This window comes from Bos mutus, chromosome 5 (genome assembly GCF_027580195.1).
Source record: "Bos mutus isolate GX-2022 chromosome 5, NWIPB_WYAK_1.1, whole genome shotgun sequence".
Taxonomy (NCBI): domain Eukaryota; kingdom Metazoa; phylum Chordata; class Mammalia; order Artiodactyla; family Bovidae; genus Bos; species Bos mutus.
Genome location: NC_091621.1, coordinates 111,992,668 through 112,005,890, shown reverse-complemented (window position 1 = coordinate 112,005,890; position 13,223 = coordinate 111,992,668).

Here is a 13,223-nt window from a genome sequence, read left to right as displayed (position 1 = left end):
GACCTTTCCGCCAGTGCCCAGTTGGCTTTGTGTCCAAAGACAGCGTCACAATCCACGTGAGCGAGTCTATCTGCAACTTCAGGCATTAGGGCGAGCCCCGACCTTTGGACGGGGAGCAGAAGTAGGGTAGAGGGAGTCTAGGGCAGAGGGAATCGGGGATCTGGAAGACATACCTCGGATGCCTGACGCCAGCCCAATGTTGGTTTTGTAACTTTATGTGGGGATGGCCCAACCCGGCTGGTCCTACTTCTCCCTGTTCTTGATTTTGAAATAACCGTCTGAGTGGCAGTGGCCTGTCACCCCACATGGCCTCCACCAATGAGAGGGCCCCTCGGGGTGCCTGTTGAGGCCTGTGTTCTGGTCCCTAAGCCTCTCACTCAGCGCTATGGGGTCTGTGATGGCCGGGAACATTGCCATCAGACTCAGACCAGGGAGAAACGGAAACACCTCCAGACAGTTGGGAAATAGCTGAAATAACCCTAATCTGATCTTCGTCCTCAAAGACCTTTCACTTCAACTACAGTTTATTTGGCTGCCAAAGAGGAGCTAGGGAAAATGGACTATAATAATAAGTGGGTTCAACTGAAATTCTTGACACGTTTTTGTTTTGGGGTTTTTCTGTATCAAATGATCTCTAATAATTTGTCAGAAACATCCTAAGCTTCTGTTGGGATACTACCCTTTCCCAGACCAAAGAACCCATCAACACAGTTTGTTTCTCCTGCTGTTAGAAGAAGGACTCAGCACTTCCTTGCTGGTCCAGCAGTTAAGACTTCGAGCTCCCAATGCAGGGGGCCTGGGTTCTATCCCTGGTCAGAGAACTAGATCCCACAGGCCGTGACTGAGTGCTGGAGCTAGGGCCCAGTGCAGCCAAATAAATAAGTAAATACATTTTTTTTTTTTTTTAAAGAAAAAGGAAAGGAGAACGCAGGGCTCACTGCAGCCTTGCATTAGCTCCGGGACTCAGGCTGGAAGGGGACACTTGGCCTCTTTCACATCTCCCGCACTCCAGTCTGACTCTCTTTCTGGAAAAACGCAGAAAGGCAGGTGCTAAAGTCACACACCTTTCTGAGGGCTGAGACTCTGAGGTTGGAAGAGGACCAGCTCCTGGAGGGGTGAGAGTGAAACGAGGAAGAAGGGGTGCAGGCCCCTCCACTGTTTTCCCTGGAGAGCCTGTTGCGGGGCAGAGGCGTCTTCACCTGGGGGAACCAGAAGTCATCAACTTCTCTTCCTTGGCTTTTGGCTCTGAGTGTTGAACCCTGTGTCACTGTAGGCAGCCATCTGCACGGCCCCACGGGCTGCACCCTTCCCTCCTCCAGTCTCCTCTGTTCTCACCCTCCCATCCTCACATCAACAGGACACGTCTTACAAAGCTAGTCAATGGAGGAAATCCCAATGATTTAGTCATTGATTCACCACGTATACTCTTTACTGGGGGGCTATGCCCCATGGTTCCAAATAGGAAAAGGAGTACGTCAAGGCTGTATATTGTCACCCTGCTTATTTAACTTATATGCAGAGTACATCATGAGAAACGCTGGGCTGGAAGAAGCACAAGCTGGAATCAAGATTGTTGGGAGAAATGTCAATGACCTCAGATATGCAGATAACACCACCCTCATGGCAGAAAGTGAAGAGGAACTCAAAAGCCTCTTGATGAAAGTGAAAGAGGAGAGTGAAAAAGTTGGCTTAAAGAGCTCAACATTCAGAAAACTAAGATCATGGCATCCGGTCCCATCACTTCATGGGAAATAGATGGGGAAACAGTGTCAGACTTTATTTTTCTGGGCTCCAAAATCACTGCAGATGGTGACTGCAGCCATGAAATTAAAAGACACTTACTCCTTGGAAGGAAAGTTATGACCAACCTAGATAGCATATTGAAAAGCAGAGACATTACTTTGCCAACAAAGGTCCGTCTAGTCAAGGCTATGGTTTTTCCAATAGTCATGTATAGATGTGAAAGTTGGACTGTGAAGAAGGCTGAGCACTGAAGAATTGATGCTTTTGAACTGTGGTGTTGGAGAAGACTCTTGAGAGTCCCTTGGGCTGCAAGGAGATCCAACCAGTCCATCCTAAAGGAGATCAGTCCTGGGTGTTCATTGGAAGGACTGATGCTAAAGATGAAACTCCAATAGTTTGGCCACCTCATGCGAAGAGTTGACTCATTGGAAAAGACTCTGATGCTGGGAGGGATTGGGGGCAGGAGGAGAAGGGGACGACAGAGGATGAGATGGCTGGATGGCATCACTGAGTCAATGGACATGAGTTTGGGTGAACTCCGGGAGTTGGTGATGGACAGGGAGGCCTGGCGTGCTGTGATTCATGGGGTCACAAAGAGTTGGACACGACTGAGTGTCTGAACTGAACTGAACTGATGCCCTATGGCAGGTGGGATCTTAGTTTCTGGACCCCAGATCAAACCTGTGTCCCTTGCAGTGAATGCAGAGTCTTAGGCTCTGGACCCCCAAAGAAGTCCCACCATGTATATTCTGACCATAAAATCTAAAATCACTAGAAGTTTAGACTTCCTTCCATTAATTGAAGAGATAACATAATTTATTTTTTAATTTAATTTTTTCTTTAATATTGGAGTATAGGTGATGTACAACGTTGTGTTGTTTTCAGGTGTACAGCAAAGTGATTCAGTTATATGTCTGTGTGTGTGTGTGTGTGTGTGTGTGTGTATGGGAAAAGAATAGGTTTTTTTCTGTATAGGTTATTACTGAATATTGAGTAGAGTTCCCCGTGCTATATAGTAGGTCCTTGCTGGTTATCTATTTTATATATGAGTGTGTATATGTTAATCTCAAACTCCTAATGTATCCCTCTCACTACACATTTCCCTAAAGAGATGACATAATTTACATCTCACTTGAAAAGACTTTTGTTGTTGTTCAGTCGCTGTCTGACTCTTTGAGCAACCCCACGGACTGCAGCACGCCAGGCTTCCCTGTCCTCCATTATCTCCTGGAGCTTCAAACTCATGTCCATTGAGTCAGTGATGTCATCGAATCATCTCATCCTCTGTCGCCCCCTTCGCCTCTTGGCCTCAATCTTTCCCAGCATCAGGGTCTTTTCCAAAAGAGTTTACTCATTTAGTGTCCTCACTTCAGCTACATACACTCTTTTCTCACCATGTGAGGCTGGTGGGTTATCAGATGTACTCCCTGGGGAAGAGCATTCTGCGTCAGGAGTCCAGGTCAGCCACGACACCCGGCGCCCGGAGAAAGGTCCGCTTCTTATCTGGCTGCAGCCTTGCCCACAAAGCTGTATCTCTCAAACAGAAGCCACTCCTACCAGACGCTGGTGACATGGTAAACAGCAAAGATAAATGCAAGAGAAACATTTCTCCTTAATTCATGACATTATTACTTCAAACAGAATGCTCCTTATAACTTACCCTGAATTTCACGGTGGAGTTAAATTTGTGAGGACAGAAGATCTGAACTCGTGTGACCACTTCGTCAGAATCTAGGAAGGATAGAATGCAGAGCAGACTTGGTGGGGCCAACTCCATGGAGCTGGGGCACAGCCCCAGTAAACCTCATGTCTTAGCAGGATTATTTACACAACTCAGATGATATTAGCCAAAATTGTACATTGTTCTTCAGATTCTGTAATTCTTATAAAATATATGTGTAAAATCTTCAGAAATTTAGAAGGTGTTTTAAAAATTTAAGCACAGATAATAGTATATAAAACATGAACAATATAACCAACACCATTGTTCTCACAGCCCAAGATTTATAACCGTTATACCTTTGTCCTATGTGGGTTGTCTTTTTTTCCTGCAAAGAAATAAAACATTACAAATGTCTAATGTCTAAAAATCCCTTTACCCGGTGCTCTCAGTCCTATTCCCTCTGTCTCTCCATCCTACACGTTTTTCTCTTTAATTCAGATCAGTGTGATTTTACCTTTCATGTTCTTCCGCAACTTGGTGTTAGCCCATGTGTTTTTGAGATCTGTGTGGATGGAGTTTATTCCTTTTAGTGACGCATAGTATTACAACGTACGTACATACCATACCGTATATATCCATTCTCCTCTGACTCATAGTTCTGTGGTCTCCAGTCCTCTTGCCATTTAGAGGCTGGCCCATGAGCATTGCTGTACATGAGATCATTATGTCACTCAAATCTCAGGTGGCTCAGTGGTAAGGAACCCACCTACCAATGCAGGAGACGCCAGTTCGGTCCCTGGGTCGGAAAGATTCCCTGAAGAAGGAAATGGCAATCCACTGCAGTATTCTTTCCTGGGAAATCCCGTGGACAGAGGAGCCTTGCAGGCTGTAGTCCATGGAGTCCCAAAGACTTGGACGCAGCTTAGTGACTAAACAACAACAAAAACAGTTCCTTGATATGCTTCTTTAATAGCTGGTTTTGTTTGTCACATGACAACTGGCATTCCTCCTATTTCACATTTGTGCTGTGTTTGCTCCACTGTAACTTTTCTTTATTTTTTTCTTGAAAAAATTTTTTTTGGCTCAAAGGCTTGTGGGACCTTATTTTCCTGACCAGGAATTGAACCAGGCCCTTGGCAGTGAAAACACCAAGTCCTAACCACTGGACCACCAGGGCAGCCCCCACAGTAACTTTTAAATTTGCAGCCTTGAGGCCCTAGCATCGTTGTTTCAAAGGAAATACTCAATGAGTCTAGAATATAAGTGAACAAACAAGTGAATGCCATTAAAAAGAAGTGGAATGAAAAAAAAGATACAAAGAAAGAAAAGTTGAATGATATTTTTGAAATCACATTGGGTTCAGCACTAAGAAGCGTCAAGTTCGCTGTGTCTTCCTTGTCTGCTTTTCTTCTCTCTGTCTACACCTGTTGAGGACTCAATGCAGGCCAGGCATCACGTTCTATGCTAAAAATTGCAGTGATCTGCTCTTCCATTTCGAAATTATTTGGCAGCTGATGAAAAGCCTTGAACTTTGTTATTTAAAAATAGCCAGTTCTTGGACTTGGTGACGTGGTGGGAGTGTCAGGCTTATTGTCTGACTATTGCTGAGTTTACAATTCACAGAGCCATTAGCTTATTTTTGCCACGTGGCATGTGAGATCTTTGCTCCCTGACAAGGGATCAAACCCCTAGCAATAGAAGGTCAGAGTCTTAACTACTGGACCACCGGGGAAGTCCCTGGAGCCATTAGCTTTTAAATAATCCTTTTGTCTTTTGGTAGCAATAACCACTGTATACTTTGAAGCAACTAGTGTCTGGAGCAGGCTTTCTTAACCTGGGATTGAGTCCTAAAGCTCAACATGTGGTCCTGCAGGAGTAGGGGATGTCCTCTGGAAATTTGTAAATATGTGTTTATATATTTTTCTGAAGGTTATAGCTTCTCCAAAGACTCTGTAACTCCCCAAACCTTGAGAACAACTCTGTTTGCCTCGCTTCACTAAGTTCCCTGCTTGGTGCCCTTTGTTACATAATCTGGAGGTTAAGTGCTTGGGTTACATAGTCATAGCCCCTGTGTTGAATCCTGGCTCTGCTATTTCATCGCTGTGTGACCTTAAACAATAAGGAGGCTCTCTGGGCCTCAGTTTCCTCATCTGTAAACTGGAGCAATGGTGCTAAGTCATACGTTAGGACTTGTGCTAAGGATTACATGAGTGTATATATGGCTTAGAAAATGCTCAGCACATAGTAAATATTCCATAAATGTATTAGCTATTATTACTATAATTATTGCATAGATGTGGCACTGATGACAATGATGCTGAAAATCCTGATGACTGATACCTTCCTGAAGCCACTTATGAGTGAATGAGAAGGAAACCAACAAGCACTGTTGAATAATCAGCTGACTCTTCTGGATAAAACTAACACAGTCTTTTCCTTTAAGGCCAGCCAGTCTCTTAAGCCTGGGTAACCGGACTTGACTGTGGAGATGAGTCTATTCAATTATAATGGCAATTATAGTGGAAAAAGCAGTTTGGTTTTTAGATATAACTAAAATGTGTACTGATTTTATTTTCCAGTCTGGGGTGGAACTGACTCATGGCCATGGTTCTGGTTTCCCAACCTGTGGAGTGAGCATCCTTGACGCTGCACCAGGAGTGAACGATGGACTGGGAAATGTAAACTTTGTGTTTTTGGCTACTCTGGGTCTTCCTTGCAGCTTTTCCCCATTTGTGGCATATGGACTCTCGAGGCCTGTTGCCCCGAGGCATCAGTTCCCCACCAGGGAGCGAACCTGTGTCCCCTGCATCGGAAGGCAGACTCTTAACCATCGGACCACCAGGGAAGTCCCTGGGAAATGTGAACTTTGGATGAGCTGTCCTAAAGCTCCTCTCTCCTGGTTCTCCCACAGAATACTATGGCAGCCTGAGTCCACATCTCTACCCTTTGACATCCACTGCTGAACGGGTTCATCAAATTAGATCAGATTAGAATTTGTTCCAAACGTCAACTTTGTCCAGCTTTCAATGACCAAAGTTTTCTCCAGAGTGTTGAATTTCAGGCTTATCTATTTCCTCTGTTGGGCCAATTTGACCTTCTCAAATGCCTGACAGTGATATTTTTCCCATGTACTATTTTTGAGGTCTCTCCTTTTTTTTATTTTTGGCTGTGCCACCCACAGCATGTGGGATCTTAGTTCCCCAGCCAGGGATTGAACCCAAGCCCCTTGCAGTGGAAGCTAGGAGTCTTAACCACTGGACCACTAGGAGGGAAGTGTCTCTTTCGCTCTTTTTTTTTCTTTATTCCTTCCTTGCACAAGTAATTACAGACCTCTGCCACAACCAACCCCAGGAGTTCGCTTCCTGCAGTAATGGCCGCCTCTCTCCCTGGGCTCTCCCTTTGGAAACAAACATTCCTGGAAACCCTGACCCAAGACTGCCAAGTAAGAAATTGTGCAAAGGGATTTTATTCGAATGCTGGTTGTCCATGAGACTTAAAATCCGATAGGTCTATACATAATTGCCTGAATATGTTCAGGAGTGGGAGATTCAAAGCTAAGAGCTAACCTCCCTTGCTATGTTTATCAAAACGCGGTCCATGGGTGCAGATGGCACCAGCTATGTAACCTGTAAGACCCAGCGTCGAATGGAAGTGTGGGCCTCCTGTTCAGAATTTCAGGACAGGGACAAGAGAACGTGAAAGTACCTATCGGTCCTTTTGAGTACAGAGAGGGATGCAGGGAAACTGAGCCTGCAGGAGACCAGGGTATCAGAATTGCCAGATTCCGACAGGCAGAAATCTGATTTCTGGGAGTTCCCTGGTGGTCCAGTGGTTAGTGCTCCATGCTTCCTCTGCAGGGGCTCTCGTTCCATCCATAGTCGGGGAACTAAGATTTTACATGCCACATTGTACAGCCAAAAAAAAGAAAAATCTTGATTTCTGAAGCCTACTGTGTTAATGCATCAGAATCTCTGGGAACAGTGATTCGTCCTCCCTACCCACCCAATATTTATAAGTAGAACTATAAAAAAAAAAAGAAAAGAAAAGAACTATATTGAAAAAAAAGTCTTTCTATAAAGAAAGAAAAAAAGAACTATATTGAACATAAACATGCTCTTTTGTTTTCATGTTGTTTATGGGCACTTTTGTACCACAATAGTAGTCAAATCGTTGGAACTGAAACTCTATAGTCAACAAGACCTAAAGTATTTATTCTATGGCCCTTTAGAGAAAGTTGGTTGACACCTGATTTAATAAAATAAACGTATGCCTGGAACAAAAAGCCCCCAAAACTTTGATTTTTTATTTCACTTTCTGTTTTCTAGTTTTCTTATTAAGACTAAGTACATTTACAGAAATCAGCAATGGTCATATTGCAGATATTTTCTATATAGCTAATATTTTTGTTTTTATAGTTTCTAGCAATGGCAACCCACTCCAGTACTCTTGCCTGGAAAATCCCATGGGCAGAGGAGCCTGGTAGGCTGCAGTCCATGGGGTCGCTAGGAGTCGGACACGACTGAGCGACTTCACTTTCACTTTTCACTTTCATACATTGGAAAAGGAAATGGCAACCCACTCCAGTGTTCTTGCCTGGAGAATCCCAGGGAAGGGGGAGCCTGGTGGGCTGCTGTCTATGGGGTCGCACAGAGTCGGACACGACTGAAGTGACTTAGCAGCAGCAGCAGCGTAGTTTCTAGAGGTATGTAAGCCAGTTTTCACCTGAGAGTCTTTGATTTTTTTTTAATTAAAAATTCATTTAAGATCTTGTATAGGCAAAGGTTTTTATTTAAAATAAATTTAAAAATTTTAAATTTATTTTTATTTTTGAAGGATAATTTCTTTACAGAATTTTGTTGTTTTCTGTCAAACACCAACATGAATCCACTATAGGTATATGTATGTCCCCTCCTCTTGAGCCCCCTCCCATTTCCCTCCGTATCCCACCCCGCTAGGTTGATATAGAGCCCCTATTTGAGTTCCCTGAGTCATACCTCAAATTCCTGCAGGCTATCTATTTTACATATGGTTAAATTAAGTTTTTGTTTTATATTGGAGTATAGCTGATTTGCAATGTTAGTTTTAGGTGTACAATAAAGTGATTCAATTTTGTGTATGTGTGTATATATATATATTCATTTCTTTTCAAATTCTTTTCCCATTTAGATTATTACAGCACATTGACTAGAGCTCCCTGTCCTGTACAGCAGGTCTTTGTTGGTTATCTGCTTTGTATACAGTAGTGTGTATATGTTAATCCCAAACACCTAATTTATCCCACATTCTTAACACGCCCTCCAGGTGTTGATTTTGTGCACAAAGGATTGAAAACCTCTGACTCTTTCCTCCATTTGCTTGGGAAGAAGAAGCAGTGATTCTTTATCTGTGAGGACGGAGCTGAACTGGTCACCTTGTGCCACCTCCAGCCTCCCTGGTGCTCACACCCTCTTCTTTCACCCTTTCCTCTTTTGTTCCCTTCTGGTTTCGGCCTGTCAGAGGCCCCACAGGCAGGGCTGATAAAATCGCTCAACAGAGAAAGTTGGAAGGGAGAGGCTGACACGTTGTAGGGCCTGGGGACTTATCCTGCAGGAATCTTGTCTTTCTGCCACATCCCCCTACTCCCCCCAGTTTGCTTTAACTTCTAACCTAAAGCAACAGAAAAGGGACAAGAGCCCGCGAAACAAGCTCTGAGAACAGCCCCAACCACACAGTTCAATCCTCAGTGACTCTCAGGTCACATGCATTGGAATTCAATTCCAGGTCAGTCCTGTCCCCTCCTCAGTAAATGCCAGTTCTTGGAACTTATTTCTGCAAGTCGTCACTTTACCAAAGTGTAAGCCCCAGGTCCCAGGGTTCATCCTTGTAAGCTGATGAGAGAATTCTTATCAAATGACCCTGATAAGCTGCTGGGTATAAGTTCTGATTTTAGCTGTACATCAAGACATTTCTGTTCAGTTCAGCTGCTCGGTTGTGTCTGACTCTTTGTAACCCCACGGACTGCAGCACGACAGGCCTCCCTGTCCATCACCAACGCCTGGAGCTTGCTCAAACTCATGTCCATCGAATCGGTGATGCCATCCAAACATCTCATCCTCTGTCATCCCCTTCTCCTCCCGCCTTCAACCTTTCCCAGCCTCAGAGTCTTTTCAAGTGAGTCAGTTCTTCGCATCAAGTGCCAAAGTATTGGAGCATCAGCTTGAGCATCAGTTCTTCCAATGAATATTCAGGACTGATTTCCTTTAGGATTGACTGGTTGGATCTCCTTGCAGTCCAAGGAACTCTCAAGACTCTTCTCCAACACCACAGTTCAAAAGCATCAGTTCTTCAGCACTCAGCTTTCTTTATAGTCTAGCTCTCATATCCATATGTGACTACTGGAAAAACCATAAATTTGACTAGAAGGACCTTTGACAGCAAAGTAATGTCTCTACTTTTTAGTATGCTGTCTAGGTTGGTCATAGCTTTTCTTCTAAGGAGTAAGCATCTCGTAATTTCATGGCTGCAGTCACCATCTTCAATGACTTTGGAGTCCAAGAAAACAAAGTCTTTCACTGTTGCCACTGTTTCTCCATCTATTTCCCATGAAGTGATGGGGCCAGATGCCATGATCTTAGTTTTTTGAATGTTGAGTTTTAAGCCAGCTTTTTCACTTTTCTCTTTCACTTTCATCAAGAGGCTCTTTAATTCCTCTTCCCTTACTGCCATAAGGGTGGTGTCATCTGCATACCTGATATTTCTCTTGGTAATCTTGATTCCAGCCCAGCATTTAGCATGATGTACTCTGCATATAAGTTAAATAAGCAGGGTGACAATATATAGCCTTGATGTACTCCTTTCCCAATTTGGAGCCAGTCTGTTGTTCCATGTCTGGTTCTAACTGTTGCTTCTTGACCTGCATACAGATTTCTCAGGAGGCAGGTCAGGTGGTCTGGTATTCCCATCTCTTGAAGAATTTTCCACAGTTTGTTGTGATCTACACAGTCAAACATTTTAAGTCAAGACATTTAAAGGTTAGTAAAGTTCTTTGTGGCTCTAGTGGTAAAGAACCTGCCTGCCAATGCAGGAGAGGTAAGAGGCGTGGGTAGGGAAGATCCCCTGTAGGAAGGCATGGCAACCCACTCCATTCTTGCCTAAGGAAATCAAATGGACAGAGAAGCCTGGCAGGCTACAATCTATGGAGTCAAAAGAGTTGGACATAACTGAAGTGACTTAGCACATAGTACGCATTTAGCACATGAACTACTTTGTATTACAGATTTTAAAGTTTAGTGCAACAAATGCTCTTTTTTTTTTTTTTTTTTTGGTTCACAGCTTTCTGCGTGGGGGATGATTGCTTAAGGAGCTGCTAAGCAGAACAGATGCTGTCTTGAATTTTTCCTTCAGAAAAAACAGACTTTAAACCAACGGCTGCTTCTAAATTACTTATGAAACTAATTTTTTCTTTATTGATTTTCACCTCCATTTCCTGTTTTGTTTTTTTTTTTCAGTTTCTGTACCTTCTAACACAACATTGTTACCATGTGTTTATGGTTATTAAAACTTTTATGTATCTATTTGCATTCTCACAGCAAATGAGAGACTACATGTAAACAGCCTTTTGTAACTGAAATATTATGTAACCCTAGAGTTTTAAAAAAAATTTTTTTCTGCTTGCTTTTTATTTTAGCAAAGGACTTGTAAGCAAAGAACTGTTACAATTCAATAATAAGGAGGAAGGCAATCTATTTTTTTTTAAACAGGCAAAAGATTTGAATTTGAACGGATACCTTGTGAAAGAAAAGAATGGCCAATAAGTATGCGATAAAGTTTCAATGTCATTTGTCATCGGGAAAAGGCAAATTAAAACTATAATGAGATGGTTCTAACTGTGGACTGGAAACAAGTGCAAAAATGTGAGCTGTGAGCACAGTAGCATTTATTCAGTGTTCCAGTGAGAATGACAGCCTGGGAGACGGCTTCTCGATGAATTCCCATGATTTACTTTTGCAAGACTGAAGTTTCAAGTTGCAGTAAAAACAAAAATCATATTTATAACAAGATAAGAAAAAAGTTAAACATAAAATGATCTGCCCCTTGACCTCACCTCTCTGCACTGCGCATTATGTGTCTGCCTTAGGCATCAACTGAAGCTCCCCTATAAGCAGAAATACCTGCTCAGCCATAAACAGCAACATTCTCCATGTACCAATAGATAACTCCTCAAGAGATAACATTCCTTCTTGATCTTGTAAAGGGTCACATGAGCCACTACGATGGCACTTCAGTCTGGAATTGGCAAACTATCAATAGTATGTCATTTAATGTACAGCCCTCTGTCTCAAAAATGTCTTAAATAAGCTATGTCTTGACTCCTAGTGGGAGGGACAGTTCTCAGAGCTTCCTGAGATGCTCTTCCCAGGTTATAGTCCTCAAATTTGTCTGGAATAAATTTTCCAATTTTTTTCTTAGATCGACTGATTATGTTTTCATTGACATTACCAAAATCTGAGGACACTATTTTATTTTATTTTGGTCGCACTCTGTGGCATGTGGGATCTCAGTTCCCCTTCCAATATCCCCTGCGTTGGAAGGGCAGAATCTTAACCACTGGATCAACCAGCAAAGTCCCTGAATTGTATAATCAAAATTAAATCAGAGAGTAGAGCTTAAAGGTTCTCACCAAAAAAAAAAAAAGTAAATAAATGAGGTTTTGGTATGTTCATTAACATGACGGGGGAATCCTTTTGTACACAAAAAATTGGTGCATCTTATTGTATGTAAAATATATTTCAATAAAGTCTATTTTGTTTTTGTTCAGTTGCTAAGTCATGTCCAACTCTTTGGGACCCCATGGACTGCAGCATCCAGGCTCCCCCACCCCCACTATCGCCCCCAGTTTGCTCGAGTTCAGACACATTGAGTCGGTGATGCTATCTAACCATCTCATCCTCTGCCGCCCTCTTCTCCTCTTGCCTTTAATCTTTCCCTATCTTCACATTTTATTTTAAAAGCCTATTTTAACAAACTCCAAAAGATATTCTGAAAAGATGCTAATAGACAGCCACAGCACCCAGGATTAATAAATGTTAAACACTTTTGTCTTTTGCTTTCGCTTTTTTCACATAGAAGAAATGAAATATTACTGATAAAGGTGAAGCCTTCTTAGTTCTCAGACCTATCTTCTACCTCTCCCCAGTGTCAAGCACTTCCACAAAGCTGTGTGTTTTCTTTCTGTCCATTAAAAAAAAATGTAGTAGCAAGCATCTTCTTTTCATTGGTGATGATACAAAGCTGAGCAAGAGCTAACACATGGGCCATAGCTGAGCGGTGAGTCAGCAGCTCACTGGTAACGATGCTGCTTCCCCAGAGCCATGTTACCTAACCTGTGCTTGAGAAGTCGTTAATGTAATTTACACGATTACCAGAATGTTTATACTGCTGTCTATCCTCAGTTTTAAACATGACCACCATGTGGCACAAATGAGAGTTTAGGGTGTTGTGATGTTTTTCCGAGCATTTGAAATGGACTCCTTGGAAACTTGCAAATCTAAGATGAATGTGATTTCTTATTTTTTATCAGTATAGGTATCTGAGATCAGTTTAATAACAATTAAGCCAGAATAACAACTGATGCTGAAGCTGAAGCTCCAATACTTTGGCCACCTGATGCTGACTCATTGGAAAAGACCCTGATTCTAGAAAAGGAGAAGAAGGCAAAAGGAGAAGGGGACGACGGAGGATGAGATGGTTGGACAGCATCACCAACTCAATGGACATGAGTTTGTTGAGCAAACTCTGGGAGACAGTGAAGAACTCAGAAGCCTGGTACGCTTCAGTC